Source organism: Lissotriton helveticus, chromosome 5_1 (assembly GCF_964261635.1).
Source record: "Lissotriton helveticus chromosome 5_1, aLisHel1.1, whole genome shotgun sequence".
Taxonomy (NCBI): Eukaryota; Metazoa; Chordata; class Amphibia; order Caudata; family Salamandridae; genus Lissotriton; species Lissotriton helveticus.
Window position 1 is genome coordinate 508,144,839 of NC_136065.1, and position 23,050 is coordinate 508,167,888.

Here is a 23,050-nt window from a genome sequence, read left to right on the forward strand (position 1 = left end):
CCATTGCTTGTACTGTGGGTTGCATCAAACGGTCTAAGAACTGCCCAGTTGGTTCATGTAGGCTGTTTCTTGTAGAGACGATTGGGCGTAGCGGAGGATCCAATAAGTTCTTGTGAACTTTCGGCATCATATAGAATGACGGGCTTCTAGGGTGTGATGTCTTTAGAAACTTACTTGTTTTTTCAGTAATCGTTCCATCATTTTGGGCTTTGTTGATTAATTCATTGAGTTTCAGTTGGAATTCATTTGTCGGATTGCATGGTAAGGGTGCATAAGTGTCTTTATCAGTGATATGTTCTTGAACTTTACGTTTGTACATAGTGGAATTCATAATCACTAATCCACCGCCTTTATTAGCTTTGGTACAAATGATGTCTTTGTTGCTAGCCAGTTTTTTTAGAATGTTCAAGTCTTTTTTGGTCATGTCATCATGTCGTTTCTTCTGGCAATTGATTTTCAACAGATCTTGTTTGACAAGAGTTTCGAATAAATCCAGTGACTTGTGGCTCATGGGAGCCATGAATGTACTTTTTGGTCTCAGACCTTTTAATTGGTCTTGATCTTGTGTGATAGGTCTGTTCGACACATTATCAAAAAAATGTCTAAGTCTTAATTTGCGCATTAGTTTAAAGAAGCTAATTTCTAGGTCTAATGTGTTGGTAGTCGTCGTAGGAACATAAGAGGTACCTTTTTGTAATAATTTCAATTCTTCCTCTCTGAGATGGTAGTCAGATATGTTGATGACTAATTGTTTTTCATCGGTTTCTTTCTCTCCTTCTCTTTCGGAATGTTCTTGTCCTTGGTGGATGTGCTTCTTGTGAGTGGTCCTTCTTTTTCCCCTCCTGAGTCTTCGATTTCTAAGGGGCCTCGTTCTAAAAAAGGGACTTCCGGAATATTAGAGGTGTTCGATGTTGTTGGTGCATCTTCTCTGTGTTGCTCTCTTGATGAAGTAGTAGAGCCCTTCGTTGAAGGTTGTGGTTTGTTCATGGGTGGTTTATTCGACATGTCGCTTCCAGAGGAAGAGGTATCTGTATATGGGGTGTATGGTCGGTTTCTACGTCGTTGGGCATACACGTCTGCCCACGTGTATACTTCACCAAGCTTGTAGTCAAGCGTATCCCGCCTGAATTTGCGTATCTTCCTTTCATTCAGATCCTGTGTATGTTTGTCGATTTGATCTTTCAGATCCTGTAATAGAGTACTGAGTTCTTCTTCTGTAAGCATTGATGATAAGTCCTCCATGGTGTCGTCTATTACTTTCTTCAACTCATTCAAAATCCCAGATAACTCTTCTATAATTAATAATATAAGGTCAAGAGAGCACTTGTTGAGTATTGCATACCATTTGTCTCGGAACTTTTGTGAATTCTTACATAAAGAAGGCTTAAGGGCAATGCGAAGTCCTCTCGGTATGCGTTGGAGTCTGTGGTACTTAATTAATGTGTTAGCATGTAGTTTTTGATTCACGTGTCTTTTTGATAAATATAATAGTTGTTTCAAATTTTGTTCTTTGTTTTGTTGGAAGACGTAGGGTCGATCTGTTCCCCAATTAGAGAATAAATTCTGGACGCTTCTCCTTCGTCAAAGGCAAAAGTTTCAGCTCTTGCTTCGGTGCTTTTCGCTATCTCTTCGTATTGCATCTTGGGTAAATGATATCAATTATCACAATGTGTTGCATATTCTGTGAAAAGTTCGTTTGCGTGCAGACCGCCCAATGACAAGGGCAATGGAACAGTTACTAAAGGTAGGGTGGTAAGTCGCACAGCGGTGCTTGAAAAGTTCAAATGAAGAAAAATTTCTTTTTTTGTAAGGTATGCAGCCAGGGTGGCGTCTCCTGTCAAGGACGTCGGGAAATACAATATGAAGAAGTGCCTGCAATGGTCATTACAGGCATCCCCTGGCGCTCCACTTTATGATCAGATTATACAATTTTCGATGAATAGTTCATGTATAGTTTAATTCAAAATCAAAGGTATACTTCTATTGATATCAGTTCAATTCCAAAAACGTTTCATTCATTGTTCAATGAAAATAACCCAATATTGTGTCCAATGCATTTCGGGCTGTCCGCCCTTCATCCGGGACAAAAAGCTAGAAGCAAGATCAAACAAGGTGGTATTCACTATCAAATAATCATATCTCAAGTAATACTTCAACATAAAAAAATTCGTGACTTTCCCAAAGAGTGATGTGCCTAGGTGTCAAAGCATGCGAGAACTTAAATATTCAAAAAGAAAAAACATGTGAAACTTCTCACGTGTTGTTCTTCTGGAAACGTTGTGCATGTGAAACTGAAAAAATAAACGGGCATATCAAAGACAGTAAAAACGTACGATTTTCGTCAATGGTTATGAAGTCGAGCATCACGTTCACAGGGCACTCGAAGAACTTACTTGGTTAATGCGTGTGGTGTGGTTTCTGTTTATCCATATCGTGTCGTTGCTCGCGTGTAGCGCGAATGATTGTCTAAACGATCTGACCGTTTACATGGTTAGTTAAGGAATTTGTGCATGTAAGAAGAAGCCTGATAGGTAAAGCTGACGATCACGTGGGTTGTGATAAACCTATGGGGACCGGGTATGAAACTCAAGTGTGTATTGATCTACGGGGAAAAAAGGCGCTCGTGTTTACTGAACGATATAAAGGACCCCTGGGTGGTGGGTGTGATGATGTAATGGCGAAGGATGTGTTAGTATGGTAAACTGAAGGGTATATTAGTGAAAAAAAGGTATATTAATGTCGGTGAAAAAAAGGAAAGAGGTGGGTGCAGGTCGGCCGTACATATGTCTGCCAATCATTGGACAATGTTTAAAGTTCATGCAGATACACAATGTTATACATAGCAAAGAAATTCAATACGGTCATTGAGACCGTTGGGCTTGCTGGAATTTAATGAATAAATCCAGTAATTTTCTTTTTGTAAAAGGAAACGATTGTTGTCTCTTCCTTCAATTTTATCAACAGTCTCCAGTACCACATATTGCAATTGGGAAATGTTGTGGTTAGCTTCCATAAAGTGCGTAGCTACTGAGGATTTTGTGTTTTGGTGCGTATATTAGACTTATGTTCATTTAGTCTGATCTTGATTTTTCGTTCCGTCTTTCCAACGTACACTTTACCACAAGGGCATTTTAGCATGTAGATTAAATTTGAACTCTCACAGGTGGCATTAACTTTCAAGCTGATTTTGTGGCCTTTCATTGGGTGCAATATTTGGTTTCCTCTTATGATGTTGTTGCAATTGCCACATTGTAGGCATGGTCGAGTTCCACGATATTGTCTTACTTCCCTAGGGGTGTGTTTCAACATTTCTCCGAAATTTTTGTTTCTAGTGAATGCAAAGATTGGAGGCTTTTCAAAAGATTGTCTGAAATCTGGTTCTGCCTTAAGAATGTTCCAATGGCTTCTAATGATTTTCTTGAAGTTATGACTCACTGTAGAGTATTTTGACACTACTGTTGTTCTTTCGTCTTTAGATTTTTGTTTGATGGTTAACAGTTCACTCCTCGGTAGATTATCAACTTTTTGTTCGGCTTCTCTTATTAAAGGTTCTGGATAAACTCTGGAGCGAAATCTATCTCCCATTGTTCTGAGTGACTCTTTGGCTTGAACAGACCAGACACCCATGAACAGACCACAACCTTCAACGAAGGGCTCTACTACTTCATCAAGAGAGCAACACAGAGAAGATGCACCAACAACATCGAACACCTCTAATATTCCGGAAGTCCCATTTTTAGAACGAGGCCCCTTAAAAAATCGAAGACTCAGGAGGGGAAAAAGAAGGACCACTCACAAGAAGCACATCCACCAAGGACAAGAACATTCCGAAAGAGAAGGAGAGAAAGAAACCGATGAAAAACAATTAGTCATCAACATATCTGACTACCATCTCAGAGAGGAAGAATTGAAATTATTACAAAAAGGTACCTCTTATGTTCCTACGACGACTACCAACACATTAGAGCTAGAAATTAGGTTCTTTAAACTAATGCGCAAATTAAGACTTAGACATTTTTTTGATAATGTGTCGAACAGACCTATCACACAAGATCAAGACCAATTAAAAGGTCTGAGACCAAAAAGTACATTCATGGCTCCCATGAGCCACAAGTCACTGGATTTATTCGAAACTCTTGTCAAACAAGATCTGTTGAAAATCAATTGCCAGAAGAAACGACATGATAACATGACCAAAAAAGACTTGAACATTCTAAAAAAACTGGCTAGCAACAAAGACATCATTTGTACCAAAGCTGATAAAGGTGGTGGATTAGTGATTATGAATTCCACTATGTACAAACGTAAAGTTCAAGAACATATCACTGATAAAGACACTTATGCACCCTTACCATGCAATCCGACAAATGAATTCCAACTGAAACTCAATGAATTAATCAACAAAGCCCAAAATGATGGAACGATTACTGAAAAAACAAGTAAGTTTCTAAAGACATCACACCCTAGAAGCCCGTCATTCTATATGATGCCGAAAGTTCACAAGAACTTATTGGATCCTCCGCTACGCCCAATCGTCTCTACAAGAAACAGCCTACATGAACCAACTGGGCAGTTCTTAGACCGTTTGATGCAACCCACAGTACAAGCAATGGTCACGTATATCCGTGACACCACAGATTTTCTGACAAAACTTAATGTTTTGGAACTCAACCAACAAGAAAGATTGATACTTTGTACAGCTGATATAAAATCTCTGTACACATCGATCCCGCATGGTCCAGGTATTGAAGCCATGGAAGAAGCCATACTATCGACAAACTATTATTCCAACCTTAAGACATTTTTGATGGAACTTACAATTTTTACCTTATACCACAGCTATTTTAAATATGAAAAGACATGGTACCAACAACTCATCGGTACGAGTATGGGCAACAGCGCAGCACCGGTATACGCGAATCTGTTCATGAAATCGTATGAAAATAAACACATACTAAGTAACCCACGTTGGATATACAACCTGAAGATGTTTGTGCGTTATATCGACGACTTGTTTATTTTATGGAAAGACTCAGTGGAATCACTAGAGCAAGCCCTCACGGAACTTAATTGTAAAGAGGAAAGAATACAATTCACGTGGGAGATATCCACAAAATCCATCACATTCTTGGACGTCAGAGTGATTCTAAACGAAGGAACAATAGAAACTGAAATGTTCCGAAAAAAGACCGACAGAAATAACACACTTCACTATGACAGTTTCCACCAAGAGTCTTTAAAACGGCATTTACCTTTATCACAAATGATGCGGGCAAAACGCATCACATCAAATCCGGAGAAAGCCAAAGAGTCACTCAAAACAATGGGAGATAGATTTCGCTCCAGAGGTTATCCAGAACCTTTAATAAGAGAAGCCGAACAAAAAGTTGATAATCTACCGAGGAGTGAACTGTTAACCATCAAACAAAAATCTAAAGACGAAAGAACAACAGTAGTGTCAAAATACTCTACAGTGAGTCATAACTTCAAGAAAATCATTAGAAGCCATTGGAACATTCTTAAGGCAGAACCAGATTTCAGACAATCTTTTGAAAAGCCTCCAATCTTTGCATTCACTAGAAACAAAAATTTCGGAGAAATGTTGAAACACACCCCTAGGGAAGTAAGACAATATCGTGGAACTCGACCATGCCTACAATGTGGCAATTGCAACAACATCATAAGAGGAAACCAAATATTGCACCCAATGAAAGGCCACAAAATCAGCTTGAAAGTTAATGCCACCTGTGAGAGTTCAAATTTAATCTACATGCTAAAATGCCCTTGTGGTAAAGTGTACGTCGGAAAGACGGAACGAAAAATCAAGATCAGACTAAATGAACATAAGTCTAATATACGCACCAAAAGCACAAAATCCTCAGTAGCTACGCACTTTATGGAAGCTAACCACAACATTTCCCAATTGCAATATGTGGTACTGGAGACTGTTGATAAAATTGAAGGAAGAGACAACAATCGTTTCCTTTTACAAAAAGAAAATTACTGGATTTATTCATTAAATTCCAGCAAGCCCAACGGTCTCAATGACCGTATTGAATTTCTTTGCTATGTATAACATTGTGTATCTGCATGAACTTTAAACATTGTCCAATGATTGGCAGACATATGTACGGCCGACCTGCACCCACCTCTTTCCTTTTTTTCACCGACATTAATATACCTTTTTTTCACTAATATACCCTTTAGTTTACCATACTAACACACCCTTCGCCATTACATCATCACACCCACCACCCAGGGGTCCTTTATATCGTTCAGTAAACACGAGCGCCTTTTTTCCCCGTAGATCAATACACACTTGAGTTTCATACCCGGTCCCCATAGGTTTATCACAACCCACGTGATCGTCAGCTTTACCTATCAGGCTTCTTCTTACATGCACAAATTCCTTAACTAACCATGTAAACGGTCAGATCGTTTAGACAATCATTCGCGCTACACGCGAGCAACGACACGATATGGATAAACAGAAACCACACCACACGCATTAACCAAGTAAGTTCTTCGAGTGCCCTGTGAACGTGATGCTCGACTTCATAACCATTGACGAAAATCGTACGTTTTTACTGTCTTTGATATGCCCGTTTATTTTTTCAGTTTCACATGCACAACGTTTCCAGAAGAACAACACGTGAGAAGTTTCACATGTTTTTTCTTTTTGAATATTTAAGTTCTCGCATGCTTTGACACCTAGGCACATCACTCTTTGGGAAAGTCACGAATTTTTTTATGTTGATGTATTACTTGAGATATGATTATTTGATAGTGAATACCACCTTGTTTGATCTTGCTTCTAGCTTTTTGTCCCGGATGAACGGCGGACAGCCCGAAATGCATTGGACACAATATTGGGTTATTTTCATTGAACAATGAATGAAACGTTTTTGGAATTGAACTGATGTCAATAGAAGTATACCTTTGATTTTGAATTAAACTATACATGAACTATTCATCGAAAATTGTATAATCTGATCATAAAGTGGAGCGCCAGGGGATGCCTGTAATGACCATTGCAGGCACTTCTTCATATTGTAGTCACATGACTGCCTCTTCTGAATATTCTCTTGCACCTCTGGCATTTGCGGTCAGGGGCAGGGATGCCGTTCGACTCCAACTGCCGACCCTCGGGCTGGACGGTCTCACTGTGAAGTGATGGGAGCAACACGGTTTGCGCTTGCTGCGGCTTATGTGTCGTTCTCCCTTGATGCTGTTGCCAGGGCTGTCAGTCCACTTTGGTGGCTGTCTGGTGTCTTTGGAGGTGTTCTCAGCTTGTAGTGCTACGAGTTCTCGTGCTCCTCCTCTTTTTGCCTGTGACACAACTGTGTTTGTCCAGCTCTTCTGGGTGACACGATTTCCACTCTCCTTCTGCTTCTTCTCCTGGTGCAGTGACATGCACTATGTTCACGAAGGCCAACTGGGCCTATTAACTTCAATGGTCTCTTGACCATGCAGGCATGACTTCTGTCGCTCTTCTCTGCTGCGTGGCGAGCAGCCACTCATCTTGAGCTCTCCTTCCTCAGGCAGCATCTTGAAGCTCCTACTGCGGGTGTTCCCTCCCCTGGGAATGGCTTCCATGGGCAGTGTTGAGCTGTGGTGGTGGCTGGCCACTCTTAGTGTGCGACTCTCCTTGTGTCTGTCTTGGGTCACCAACGACTCCGTCTTGAGGCCGTGTGATGGAGAACACTGTGCTGCATTTTGCCCCTTCCGGGCTCCATTGTTGTTGCTGCTGTGGAGACGTATGAGATATACGTGCTGATTCCAGCAGTGCACCTTTTCTTTGGAGAGGTCTCTTTCCCTCCTGGGCATTGACTAATGCTGACGCGCTTCTGGGTGCATGTGCATTGCACCTAGGATTTCGCGTGTGTCGTCCTCTTCATGGGCATCCTTTCCTGGCTTGCCGTGGTAGCTATTCATCACTGGGATGGGTGGCGGGCTCTTCTTGCTGGCGGTGGCATCCGTTCACCACGGAGGGTGGCAGGCACAATTTTGCTTACGGCGGAGTCTGACAGCCATTGGGGGTGTGCACATTCTGTGTGGGTTCTCCTCGTGCTTCCTGTGGGGCTTGTTGGCTTCTTAGGCTTTGTTGCTTGGCTGCTCTCAGCTGAGCAGCTTTCGGCTCTGTGGTGCTTCTCTTGGGGGTTGAGTCTGCTCAAGCAACAGGCTAGTCTCTATGGGGCGTGCGTTGCTCATGTGGTCAATCTCTCTTGAGGTGGCAGAGCAGTACTTAGTCTTTTCCACTTGTCTCTCTGCTTGGAGCCAGGGTATGTTTAATGCTCTTCTCATGTGGAGTATGCACTTTCTCCTGGCACCTCTCTTTTACAACGGTGCATGGGAGACAGGGAGCAGCTCCCTATGTGCCAGGACCTGTGTCTGCGTAGCTCTCCCTTTTACTGTAACTGCTCCAGTACTCCCCCCATACTGCTTTATGACTACTTAACCCAGTCCTGAGGCGGAAGCCGGGGCTGGCGGTACTTTTAACTATTTGGGCACGATTTTTTTATATTGCATTTTCTCTTGTGTGGTGTCACGTACTGTGTTTTTAAACACGGCTGGCATCTCCTCGGAAACTCTCACCTGTAGTGCACAGCAGATTGACAAGCTGTCGCGCTTTCTTCACTCCCCTAAAGCGGCCGCCATCAGAGCAGGCGTGCGCGCTGACCACGCCCCCGTTCAGGCCACGCCCCCTCCGCTGACTACATAACCGCTGATTAAGAGCGGTGGACAGATTAACTTAACCCAGTCCTGAGGCGGAAGCCGGGGCTGGCGGTACTTTTAACTATTTGGGCACGATTTTTTTTTTATATTGCATTTTCTCTTGTGTGGTGTCACGTACTGTGTTTTTAAACACGGCTGGCATCTCCTCGGAAACTCTCACCTGTAGTGCACAGCAGATTGACAAGCTGTCGCGCTTTCTTCACTCCCCTAAAGCGGCCGCCATCAGAGCAGGCGTGCGCGCTGACCACGCCCCCGTTCAGGCCACGCCCCCTCCGCTTACTACATAACCGCTGATTAAGAGCGGTGGACAGATTAACTTAACCCAGTCCTGAGGCGGAAGCCGGGGCTGGCGGTACTTTTAACTATTTGGGCACGATTTTTTTTTTATATTGCATTTTCTCTTGTGTGGTGTCACGTACTGTGTTTTTAAACACGGCTGGCATCTCCTCGGAAACTCTCACCTGTAGTGCACAGCAGATTGACAAGCTGTCGCGCTTTCTTCACTCCCCTAAAGCGGCCGCCATCAGAGCAGGCGTGCGCGCTGACCACGCCCCGTTCAGGCCACACCCCCTTACTCTACCATAAATGTGCATCTGGAGGAAGCGCAGCGGACGAGCGCAGCGGGAGCGCCGTTTGCGCGCCGAAGGCGCGCCTAAGGCAAGCCCGTCTGCGCCCGTCATCGCCAAGACATCGCCTCTCGCCAGACCCCCTGCACAAAATCCCCAGCCTAGAGTCTGTTATGACAGAGACCATCTTTTCGCACTAAATACCAGCATCAGATGCGACAGGCTTGGAGGTTGTATCGGACAAACAGCACTTCACTGTGAGTCCTGTAAATTTACTACACCTAAACCTAGCCTAGCTAACGACCTAGTGACGACATCTCAACTTTCCCCCCTCCGGGTTCTTCAATTAAATGTCAGGTCTCTCGTGAAGCACCATGCGGAGGTCCACACCCTTATACTCGACGAAAACCCTGACATCCTGTTTATATGCGAAACCTGGCTTCATGACGACCAGACTAGCATTTTAAACCTCACATTGCCTAACGGGTTTTCCATTAAACTGGTTAACAGAGACTCTAGGGTCGGGGGTATAGCCGTTATATATCGAACTATATATAACTGCTCCTTCACGAAGGAAGACATATGGGGCTGCGAATGTGCTCGATTTAAGATCTCCATTTACCCCCAATTCTCCCTCTCTGGTCTGTACATCTACCGACCACCTGGCCCATCTGCCAGATTCATTGACGAACTTCTTGAAACATCCCACACGTTGGCAGTCTCCTCCCCCAATTTCACCATATTGGGAGATCTTAATCTCCACTTTGACTCCGTGACTGAAACGACCATTAAAAATCTGTTGGCCGACCTTACGGCCCTGCAACTAAACTCCCTGGTCCATTCCCCCACTCACACTGCTGGGCACATACTAGATCCCATTTTTTCCAACATTTTGGAAGCTAGTGCCGAGTCCCCTGAACCTATGGGTTGGACCGATCATTTTCTCGTCAAACTTATCATTATGGCAAAAAAACTGTCCACCAAAGTTGCAGCTAATCCCTGCCACAAACGACCATGGCACAAACTTTCTTCTGTAGACCTCATTAAAAAGCTAGGAGATTTCCATCCCCCTGACGACAACAGAGACATTAATACAGCTTACGCTGCTTTTCAGGACTGGATTGTTACAGGGCTTGATGCCTTAATCCCGGCCAAGTGGACTAAAACTCGCAGCTCCCCCACCAATCCGTGGTACAATGAAACGCTCAAAACCTTACGGAAGGATTGCAAGAAAGCTGAGCGCAAATGGAGAAAAAACTACCTAGACAGTGACAAAGCCCTTTACTTGTCTAAACTCCGCACATATCACAGGGCAATACGTACCACCCGTGCCTCCTTTTATGCAAAGGAAATTAAACTAAGCACCAACCCCACCAAAACGATCTTTAAATTAGTTCAAAACCTACAAAAGGCCTCCAACCCGGTCTCCTGTATTACCTCCTCGAAACAGTGCGATGACCTTGCCACCTTTTTCACTGAGAAAGTGAGGAAAATTTATACGTCCTTCCCCCAAGATGAGCCTGTGCCCATTAACACTTCCAAATCTGTGACGTACACGTCGAAACTGTCAAAAATACCTGACATACCCCTCGACGACCTTGCTAAACTTTGCAGGCAGGTTAAGTCTGGTTCCCCCATTGACCCCATGAGACCAGCTAAATTCTTGGATGCACTGGACTTTTTCCTTCCCTCGCTTTCTAACCTACTCAATCTCTCCTTTTCCACAGCTGTGGTCCCCACCTGCTGGAAATCAGCTTGGGTTTCCCCCATTATTAAAAAACCCACACTAGATCCCACTAAACCAGAAAATTACAGACCCATCTCGCTGCTCCCCTGGACGTCCAAATTGGCTGAAGCCCACGTTAACAAAGTGCTATCCCACCACATGTTGTTAAATCACGTCCTGGACCCCTCTCAAAATGGCTTCAGGCCAGGACACAGCACTGAGTCAGCCCTGCTGACCACCACGGAACACCTTCGAGGCATCCTGGACGCTGGTCAAAGTGCCGCGCTGATCCTGCTGGATCTCAGCGCGGCCTTTGACACGGTCTCACACAACATCTTGCTGAATCGACTTGAGGCCATAGGGATTAACGAACTCGCCCTTGACTGGTTCCGGTCCTTTCTTAAGGACAGATCCTTTCAAGTTTCAGCCCCTCCCCACATCTCCCAACCCCATCCCATCGACCAAGGAGTCCCTCAGGGATCGGCGCTTAGCCCATCTCTTTTTAATCTGTACGTCCAGCCTCTTGCTGCAGTGGCTAGAGAGTGGGACCTTACGCTTGTGTCGTACGCCGACGACACACAGCTGGTCATCTCACTCACTGAAGGCCCTTCTACCTCGGCCACCAAATTCAGGAATGGGCTAGCGGCAGTTGCACAGTGGATGACACGCAACTGCCTGCAGCTGAACGCCGGGAAAACGGAGGTGCTTTTCCTTGGCAAGAATCCCAGCTACTGGAGCGATCACTGGTGGCCCTCCTCGCTTGGCCCTACCCCTGTGCCAAAAGAGGTTGTGAAGAACCTAGGTGTCTGGCTTGACTCTTCTCTCAACTATCAGTCCCACACAAAGAAATTGGCAGCAACGTGTGTGGGTCTAATGAGGAGTCTTAACCCGATACTCGGGTTCTTCGACCCCAGTACCCGCCAACTCATTATCCAAGCCATGATACTTGCCCGGCTGGACTATGCCAATGTGCTATTCCTGGGGGCAAATAAAGCAGAATTAGCGCGGCTGCAACGCATTCAGAACTCGGCCGCCAGAGCGGTGGTTGGCCTCCCACGAAGGTGCTCTGCCAGAGCTACCATCTGTAACCTGCATTGGCTCCCAATTGAATCTCGAATTCACTTTAAAACTCTTACCACCGCATTTAAAATTCTGAATTCTGACTGCCCTGATTTCCTACGCCCGCTCCTTGTACCCTACACCCCTCAGCGTAACTTACGCTCACTGGGACAACACCTCGTGTCGATCCCACGATTCAAGCTCTGTAGAATGGGTGGTCGTTCCTTCAAAGTCTTGGGGGCTAGACTTTGGAACTCATTACCCCTACATATCCGCACTTTAACCAACTTGACTGCCTTTCGGAAATCACTAAAAACTCATCTCTTTTCCCTCATCTAGTTCTCTGTGGCCATCCCCCTCTCCCCTCAGGTACTGGTTAGGTCAGCGCCGGGACACTCCGTTGCTGGGGCAGCTGTTTGCGCTTTAACAATCATATAACATAACATAACATAACTTCAGGCACTCTTTGTAAAAAGGCCTTCACTCCGTGTTCCTCTTGCGAGCTTGGCAAGGGCACAATTGCAGCGGGCAGCAAAGTCTCTTCCGGCTGTGGCTGCATATGGCCACCAGGGGGTTGCTCTGTGCACTTGCACCTGTTCTGGCTTTTCACTCTGTCTTGCTGGTGAGTCAACAGTGGCTGTCATTGGCTCTGTGTGGACTGGCGCAGTGGGGGGGGGTCCCGTTTCCTGTGCGTGCTAAGGCACTAGTGCTCTTCCTCATGTGGGCAGCAGCACAGCATGGCTGTTCAAAATGTCACTGTCAGGTGCGGATTGCTGGGCAGTCACTAGGTGGCGCTGCCTCCACCATTCTCCTCAGGTCTCGCCAGTCTTGCCACTCTCCCCCCCATGCTGCAGATGCTGGCCTTTCTTGAAGGCAGGTGGGGGTTTTATCTCCACAAAGTTCCCCCAGTTGGGAATTGCCTTTACATTACTCAGGGTATGCTGCCCTTTTCCACATTGCCTTTCACTCCTTTGTTGGCAGTGAGGTGACTATGGGTTGTCCTCACAAAATTGCTGATGTAGGTGGCATTATGCAGGGCCAAGGCGGCTCCATTCACTCGGGCTTCCTGCCCGCTGGGCTGCCAGCAAGATCTCCTCTCTTTCCTGCGGCAGTCTCTCATTAGCTTCAGGTCGCGAAGGGGCTGGATGTGCCAATACGAAGGGTTGGCTGTCTCTCGCAAATCCAGTCCTGGACAGGGCTGCCGCATAAAGGGATTTCCTAGGTGTGGACACGCTGTAGCCACATGGCCGCTGTTGGACCTGGGCCTCTTGGCAGGGTCATCCCTAAACTTTTTGCCTTCCTCCAATACTCTCTCTGACCTGTTTTTGTTGGTTTAATGACTCTGGGCACTTTGCCACTGCTGACCAGTGCTAAAGTGCATATGCTCTCCCTGTTGTAAAGTGTACATGTGATTGATGTCCATGATTGGTTCATTGGATTTACTGTTAGTCCCTAGTAAAGTGCACCAGGAGTGCCAGGGCTTGTGAATACCAATACTGCTAGTGGGCCTGCAGCGCTGGTTGCGCCACCCACAGAAGCAGCCTTAAAATGTGTCTAGGGTCTGCCATTGCAGAACCTGCGTGCAGTCTGGTACTGTCACCCTGGCTGGGCAAGTGCACACACTTGCCAGCCCCTAAACCTTCCCTTAACTTCATATTAGTCACCCCTATGGTAGGCCTGAGGGCAGGGTGCATTGTAAGTGTAAGGTAGAACATGCCCTGATGTGTGTGGCATGTTCTAATAGTGAATTACTGCCAAATTCGTTTTTCACTATTGTAAGGCTACCTGTTCCCTTCTAGGCCAGATGGGCTGCTGGAATTATTACACTCTATAATCCCAGCAGGCTCAGGGAACATGGTAGAAATTCATGTTTAGTATGCCTGAACTCAGAATAATAAAATACTTCTTTTAGTAAAGTTTATTTTAATATCCTGTGTTTGCAAATGCTACTTTTAGAAAGTTAGCATTTGCTTGCCTAACCATTTCAGCCCGCCTCTGCTTGGATGTGGATCTGACTGTCTGGTGTGTGTGAGTGACAGGGCTGGGAGTTGACAGGTAGTGATTAGCCAGATGACACCTTAGTGGGTGGTGGGAGTTTCCCCTGAATGATGCATCAGGCTGTGCTCTGCCTCCACAATGCTGGCTCCGCCCTCCTGGGGAGCGACTGATGACTCATCCTGCACCTGGCCCAGGAAGGACCGAAGCTTGTCAACAAAGTGCTCAGGCCACTCCTGCCCTCACAATGCCGGCTCCGCCCCCCTGGGGAGCGGCTGATGTGCCTGCACTCACACTGAATACAGAAGCCAGAAGTACCCACAACAAGTACTCAGAGACTGGAGCAGTTATGCAGAGGCCCCCCTGGCTTGCTAGAACAAAAGAAACTGGGTATAAAAGAAGGAGCCCTGCTCCTTGTAAATTAGATCCAGTTTGCGCAAAGAAGAAGCTCTGCCTGAAGAGAAGGACCCTGGAAGCTGCATGGAGAAGTACTGACTCTGACCCCAAGAGACTGGCCTGTGGTGGGTGCCTTGCTGCTGAAGGAGAGCAGGAGAAGAAAGACGGAAAGACTTTGCTTTTATTCAACTTGTGCCAAACTCTGCTGAAAGATCTCCAAGGGCTTGCTGCTGAACTTGCCCCCTGACCAGCGCCCCAGGAACAGTGGGCGCTACCCCCGTCTGGAAGAGGAACAGCTGCTGTGTATTGTCGACTCTGCATCACCGCCCTAAAGGACCTGTGCTAACCCCTGTCCTGCCAAGCACCGTAATTTCCTGCCGTCGCAGCTCGCACCGCAAAGGTCAGCCTGTCTGACCCCAGCCCCGTGACTGCCTCCCCGACCGGAAGAGACAACGCAAAGCAGAGGACCTGTCCGGTCCGATCACCACCTTCTGCTGCCTCCGCGCTGTGGAAAGTGAAGAGGAGACGGACTTCAGTACGTGTGCCCATCGGGAGGAAAGAGCCCTGCAGAGACCCTCGCAATCCGCTGCACCCCTCTCCAGGCGAACCCAAGACGCAGCCCCTGCCTGTAAGCCTGTGTCCCCTGAACACCGCCAACCTCATGGTTAGTGCTCCTGTGGTCTCCGTGCCACGTCACCCTCCTGGAAGGCACCACAACAGGGACGTCTGCCTGGCATCGGCCGCACCGAAGCTGAAAAGGACACGAAGGTATTGTGTGCTAAGCAAGCAGCATATTAGCCCGCGTTGTGTGCTCCCAATTGTATGCCCTGCCTTGCTCTGCCCCCCCAGGAGAGGCCGCACCGCACTGTGAAGGGTGCCTTGCCTCCCGGAGATCCTCCGCTGTCAGAAGGGACCCCTCTGCACTGACAAGTCCTGAAAGAAAGCATTCCTGAAGGTGCCTTGGCCCCAGAGGCTCCTCTCACCCCTCCCTGCTCCTCACTGCAGCTGAGAGCCCCCACCTCTGGAAAAGGTCCGGGGCTCCTCTCATCGCCTGCTTGCTGCTCTGCTCCGCAGCTCAGCCCCCACCTCTGGAAAAGGCCCAGGGTTTCTTCGAGGCCCTCTCTGGTGTCCATTCCAAGCCTACCGCGAGATGCGTGAGAGTTGGTAGGGGCCGAGTCAGTTTCACCCTTAAAGGCAGGAGAGGCGCTGCAAGGCGCTCCGAAGGCCGAGGAGGGTCCCAAAGCCCCAGAACAGAGAGAGGCTTTCTCTTTGAAAGGAAAGAACACTGAGAGAACTGTGAAATTAGGAGATTTATAACAAAAGCGCCTTAACAGAGAAATCTCCATTTTTGAACTACAAGGAAGTGAGAAAACATTCAGAAGTGCATATAAAGACTTGTACATTACTAAAAAGAACTGTGGCAACATAAATAAGAGTAACTGGAACCTCGCAATCCTTTAAAGTAACAAACTGTATTTACAAGCCTGATTTTAAAAATATATAAAGAGAATATATTTTTTACTACAAAACAGTTTGGTGTCATTGTGTGGTGGGTTGGTTGTGGTGGTATGATATTGCAAATGTTTAACCCTATGTGCCCCAGAGATTAGCCTAGACTGCTTGCGCCACACTACCTAGAGGGTAAGCAGAGGTTGTTCTTAGAGGTAACCCTCAGCCCTGACGAGGAAGAGAGAGGCCCTGTTTGTCGCCAGTGCTGCACTGCGCCAACCAGAGACTCCCCCTTCCTACAGCCGCCAGTTGGCGCTGCAGGCCTTTTCTCTGACAGCGGCTGACGCTGGAAACTATGCTGGGGTGGAGATGCCGGCAGGGCCCAGGTCTTCACCCTATTCCCTTTGTGGCCAGGGCCGCTTTACACCACTCTTCCCCGGTAAGTGGTGATGCTTCTTTCTTCGCTGTGGGGGATTCAGAAATGGGCGCTGTGCATTTAGGGCAGCTAGCAGCCTTGAACTAGCATGCAGCCCCTCCTCGATCTCTGTCATGGGATCGGGGTGCTGCCACCTTACATGAGGGCCGGTGCAGCCTTCCAAGTGTTGCTGGCCCTGCCCTCCCTTGTAGGCTCTGTGTTACTTGTTGTGGGGGGAGGTGTTTGCCACTCACCGAGGACGTGGCCTTGGGCCGATTCGCTCACCGCATGCCGGGCACTTACTGGTGGTGCAGGAGGGAATCCATTGGAGGCGCAAAGCGCTCTGTCAACCAGGCTGCACTTCCTTTACTGGCGACGATCTGCTCAGCAGTGTTTGAGGCGGGGCTGCAACTTATTTCGGCACGCTGCAGGGGTGCACTTGGCATTCGGTGCAGCGGCCCCAGGACTTTTAGAGCTGATGCAGGTTTAGTCCTACTGGGGGTGCCGCGCTTCACAGTTAGCAGGGTGTACGTCCATTGGAGCGCTACTCACCAGTTGCACGCCGCTGCCTGTGGGGTATCTGCTTGTGTGTGCCCTTGTCTTCACTAGTTTGATGGCAGTGTGCCTCAGGGGATGCCTTATGCCCAGGCTACACTCCCCCCCATGAAGGGGCCTACTGAACACACGCGGGCCTCGACCGGCTCATCGCCATTGTAGTGTCTCGGGCCCAGGCCTACATGCTGTAGGAATGACCACACGGACGACTGATATGTGATACTGGAACTGGCCACGAGAATGTGCACCCGGGCCCTTTTATTAACAGGCTCACGTCACTCGTGACGCCTGTGAGGGATGCTTGTGGGGGTGCAAGTATACCCACTCCCATAGGGGAGTGGCTATCAACTCTATGCCAGTCGAGACACTAGAACATGCCTAGCAGGACAAAACAGGGTCAGAGACCTGTCCAGCGTGATATTTTTGTATTGTATGGCCAGACAGCCTCTTTTTAGTATGGTAGTTTACTTCGGCTCTCTCTAGTCACCGCTCCCAGCATCGGTGAAGGTCAGGGCCTCACCTCGAGTCACTCCAGCAATGGTAGTGATACTCTTACCGCTGGATTGAGTCGTTACCTCCAACCTCCGCAGCCCTCAATTCCAGTCAGCCGGTCGCGTCATTCCTTTGGTCATTATTTATGGTTGGGGGCAGTTCCCAGGGACTCCGGGGCCACTGGAGAAGGTCTCAGCCAACCAGTGCCACCAATTCCCACAGCTCTATACTTCTCACCTGCACCGCGACTCGCACCCTCACAGATTTTCCGTTCGTAACCGGGCCAGTCAGCCTCGTCAGCACTCGCTTCTCTTCTTGTTCATCCTGAGGCAGTTTCGACCCATGGATGTTTCCACCACACAGCCGACATTTACAGAATTTAACGGCCTGGTCCGGGAGCTCTGCTACAGTGTGTCATCTGTGGCGTTCTAGTGTTTCGCGGGTCTCGGCTGAGACCCGGATGCACCCACACACTTTGTAGCACCTTCTGGCCAGGCGTGGCCAGAAGGCTATAAATAAACAGACGGAGGTTGCTCGTGGCTTCTGGTCCACACTACCATCCAAAGTGTGTGGTGTCAGTTGTTTGTGTGTTCAGCCATTTGTACGTGAGCCCTGTGTGCAGTGACCCCTTCTTACTCCCTTACACTGGCGACGAGGGTGGTGAAATCTGTGATGAACCCCGAATGAGGAGTGAGAAAGCCATACCGGTGCCGGTGGAAGCGTGTCTGCCGGTCTGCACGTGGGCCGACGAAGTGGTGGTGAGCGAGCCGTCGCGGAGGAAGCCGCCGCTCCAGTATGTGCCGGTAAGCAGCGTGAGTAAGGCTGCGTGAGGGACCGGAGAGAGTGGAGCCCCAGAGCAGACGGAGACGTGGCAGGAATCGAGCTGAGCGGCGAGAAGGCCCGGCCGACGCTCCACGAGGTGCGCGCATGCGCGGTGAGCGCGAGGCCAGCCCCAGCGTCGGAGACGCGTGAAGAAGCCTCCCCACAGCGCAGAGGTGGCGAAATAAGCGCAGGGGGAATGAGTGCCCCGTGGCAGTGGGAAGCGAGCGGACGGTGTGCTGGTGAGCCAGCATAATCGGGAGTGATTGCAAACAAGCATTGGAACATTCAAGGAAAAATCAGGCATGCAGTTAATGTGAGCAAAGTAGTGGAGAGGAAGTGGCGTGCCAGATCGCAAAGCGGGCCAAGCAACAATCATTGGCATAGGCAAGTGAGGTGTGGAAGAAGATCTGAGCAGTCATAGCAATGTCGAATGTGCCAAACGCTGCAGATGTAGGAGGGGCTCAGCAGGCAGCAGCCCCAGCGCAGGTGGCAGGGCCGGCAAGACAACAAGCAGTGGGTCCAGTGGTCCAACAGTCGCCACACTCCCAAATTAACCCAATACCGCCATTCAGTGCACTGATTGACCCTGGAACGGCGGCGCCGAGATGGGCGTTGTGGCTAAGCCGGTTAAACAACTATTTTACGGCAACAAGGGAAAAGAACAATGAAGTGAAAAGATCCCTGCTGCTACACTTTGGTGGTGATGAGCTCTTCAAATTATTTACACACCTGCCGAACACCAGAATAGCGACGGACTATGATGCTGCCGTACAAGCATTGAATGCACACTTTGACCCGCAATTGAATCCCCATTATGAGCGGTTCAAATTCAGGCAGTCAAGGCAAAGGGAGGGAGAAACGATGGACACCTTTCACGCGCGGTTGAGAGAGTTGATAAGCACATGTCCAGACGATGATCAAACAAAAGAGGTGACGGCGCAGTTGATTCAAGGGTGCAAGAATAAACATCTAAGGACGCTGATATTAAGACAACCCCGTATAACACTGGATGAAATATTAATGCTGGCCAGTTCACACGAGTTGACGGCGATGGATGCGGCCATAAACCCGACAGCGAGCACAGAAGTCACAGTGAAAATGGAAAGAGTGGATGCAGTGCAGAACAGTGGCCGCGGAGGACGAGGAAGATTGCCGACCAGAACACAACACCGCGCGCAATGTGGTTTCTGTGGATATGAAGAACACAACCAAGATGTCTGCCCGGCACGTGGCAACGCATGCGCCAAATGCGGAGGACTAAACCATTTTGCCAGTGTCTGCAGGGGCAGTGCGAAAGGAAGCTTTAGAGGACAAGGAACAGCAGGAAAGAGAACACCAACCAAGGCAGTCAGACTACTGGCCCTAGATGACGCACATGACACCCACCCTTCGAGAGGAAACAGGACACAATCCCGCTATCCACAGCGGTTAGATGATTCGTCGACGGAGGATGAAGAAGAGTGCTATTATGTATCATTCGTGAGTGAACTCAAAAGGAGGTGGAGACCGCAACCGAAGTGTCAGATTCAAATCGACGGATGGACAGTAACAGGAGTTATAGACACTGGAGCCACGATCAATGTGATGGGCATTCAACATTATAAGGCGTTAAAACCAAGACCACAGCTAGTACAGTCGAAAGCTCGTATTCTAACATATGGTAGCAAAACACCGCTACCACTGCGAGGGAAGATGACTGTACAAGTTAAAGCAGAAGATCAAGAGCTGACGACCACATTTCATGTGATTGACAAAGAGGCAGACTTGCTAGTAGGAAGTCACACAGCGGAAGACCTCAAGCTAATTGCTTTTGCAAATGCTGTTAAAGCATTGCACACTGAGGAAATTCTTCAGATGTTCCCATCGCTGTTTCAAGGTCTAGGAACCATCAAAAGGCCACCCGTCAAACTACACATCGACAAGGCGATACAACCGATAGCTTTGAGGCATCGGTGAATTCCGTTCCATCTCCGGTCGGCCGTTGAACAAGAGCTGATGAAGTTGGAGGAGCAGGGAGTGATAGAGAAGGTAACGGGGCGGACGCCATGGGTTTCTCCGATGGTGATTGCGGAGAAACCCCGACAGCCAGGCACAATACGAATATGCACTGACATGCGGATGCCCAACATAGCGATCAAAAGGGAAAGGCATCTCACACCCACAGTATATGACATATTAACGGACCTGAACGGAGCACAATGGTTCTCCAAATTAGATCTGAATGCGGGCTACCACCAACTAAAGCTAGCTGAAGAGAGTCGCTAAATCACGACGTTTTCAACGCACTTGGGACTGAGAAGGTATAAAAGATTACATTTTGGCATAACATCTGCGGCAGAAATTTTTCAAAACACAATTAAGGAGATCTTGTCAGGGTTGAATGGAGTGCTAAACGTCAGTGATGACATACTCATCCACGCAAAGACTAGTGAAGAACACCATCGGAGGTTGAAAGCCACGCTCCGGAGGTTGGCCGGATTTGGAGTCACGCTACATAAGGAGAAGTGTCAGTTCTTCAAACAATCCATGGAGTTCTTTGGATATGTCTTTGACTCGGAGGGAGTCAAGGTAGATCCCCGGAAGTCGTCAGCCATAAAGTGTGCTCCGGCCCCAACCACCGCGTCGGAAGTGAGAAGTTTTATGCGCATGGCACAGTACTGTGCCCGTTTATCCACAGCCACCATAGCTGAACCACTGCGGAACCTGACGAAAAAAGAAAATCCATGGCAATGGTCCGAGACGGAGGCCGAGGCGTTTGCCAAAGTGAAAGCGGCATTGCTGGACAACGATGGCGTATTTTGACACGGCAAGAAAGACAGAAATACTGGTGGACGCCAGCCCTGTTGGTTTGGGCGCACTGCTGACACACGAGTCAGAACCAGGTGTGTGGGTACCCCTAGCCTTTGCAAGCAGGGCCCTTACAGCAACGGAGGCAAGATATTCGCAGATAGAGAGAGAGGCTTTGGCAGTGAAATGGGCCTGCAATCTTCTCCACCTATATATCACCGGACAGCCGTTCCGGATGGTCACAGATCATCAGCCGTTGATACCTTTGTTTAAAGGAACAGCCCCGCACCCGCTGACTCGGATTGAGAGATGGGCCATTCAGATCCAACACTATCAAATAGATCTAGTCTACAGACCTGGGGCAAAGAATCCAGCGGACTTCTTGTCACGACATCCCCCGTGGAAGCTGGTGCAGCCCAAGATCAAGAAGTGTGAACAGAAGAGTTTGTGGATATGGTGTCCCAACTGTCGTGTCCCCAAGCATTAGCAGCCGATGACATTGTGGCTCAGTATGACAATGATGCAGTCATGACAAGGGTCAAGGCAGCGATAGAAGCTGGGTCCTGGGAGAACTTTTTGCGCAATGTTAGTAGCTGGAATGAGACAGACCGTGCGCGCCTATCCCAGTTCTGGAAGGTGCACAATGAGCTCAGTAGAGCGAGTAATGGGCTCATACTTCGAGGATCACGAGTAGTAATTCCCACTACTCTCCAAGATCAAGCGACCCGGCTGGCCCATGAAGGACACCAGGGAATGAGAAGGATGAAAGCCCGAATGAGGGGAAAAGTGTGGTTTCCCTACATGGAGGAGAAAGTTGACAGTGTTGTAAGGAACTGCCAGGCATGCCAGCTTACCAGTTTGCCGGATACACCAGCACCCATCATCACGGAAGAACCCTCGCCCTCACCCTGGACCTGGGTCAGTTTGGACTTTGGCAGTTTTCCCGATGGGAGAGTGACTGTGGTGCTGATAGACAGTTACACTAAATACCCAGTGGTTGAGGTGGCATCGTCCACCAGCTTCACAAATGTACAGCCGATCCTCAGTAAAATCTTTACAATGTTTGGTATTCCCCAGTTGATTAAAACAGACAATGGACCACCGTTTAAAGGAAGTGCATTTAAAGAATTCTTACAAAGCCTAGGGGTAAAACGGTATGTAACGTTTACAACGAAATTTTTACAACGCACTACCATTACAACGCAGGTATTACCACGCATACCATTACAACGCATTGCGCTGGGGGGCGCTCTAGGATAGGGAATAAGTTTAATTTTCTATCCAACACCTTCCCTAGTGTCCACAGGGACTGGAGTTGGAATAGAAAATTATACTTACCACTATCCAGCACCTCTAAGCGCTATGCGTTGTAATGGTATGCGTGGTAAAAACCGCGTTGTAAAGGTATGCGTGGTAAAAGTATGCGTTGTAACGTCATACATCCGGGTAAAACATCATCGAGTTACACCTCAGTGGCCTCAGGCTAACGGTGAAGCGACCTGTTACCAATGGCAGATAGTTGGATGCCCGAATCGTATGTGCTGGCCGCTACCCAAGAGAGAAGGAGAAAGACCAACGAGCGGGCGAGCCGGAGGAGGAGGGCACGAGAAAGGGAGCTGGTCCCTGGAGACGCCGTGTTGATACGAACACGGAGATCGGGAGGAAAGTTCCGTACTCCATATGAAACAGGGCCGTGGACAATCAAGGCAACAAAAGGCACTGCCGTGACAGCACAGAAAAATGGGTAAGAAGTCACCAGGAATGTATTGTGGTTCAAACGCATCCCACCTGTGTCCGAAACTCCGGTAACTTGTGAAGGGTCAACCCCCGAAGCTGCTGACCAGTCTGAAGATGCCGGTGGCCCAGGTGCAGATGGTGGGTCTGCCATCACACCACCATCTCCGGGGAGGCGAGAGCCTGAGCCCTCGACAACCAGGGGGCGAAGTCATCACAACCTCCGACCGAACCCCAGGCCGAGCCAGAGGCTGGCAGATTTTGCATGTTGACTCTTTAAAACTGTTGAAGAAGAAAACAAAATACCAAGTTGGGAAG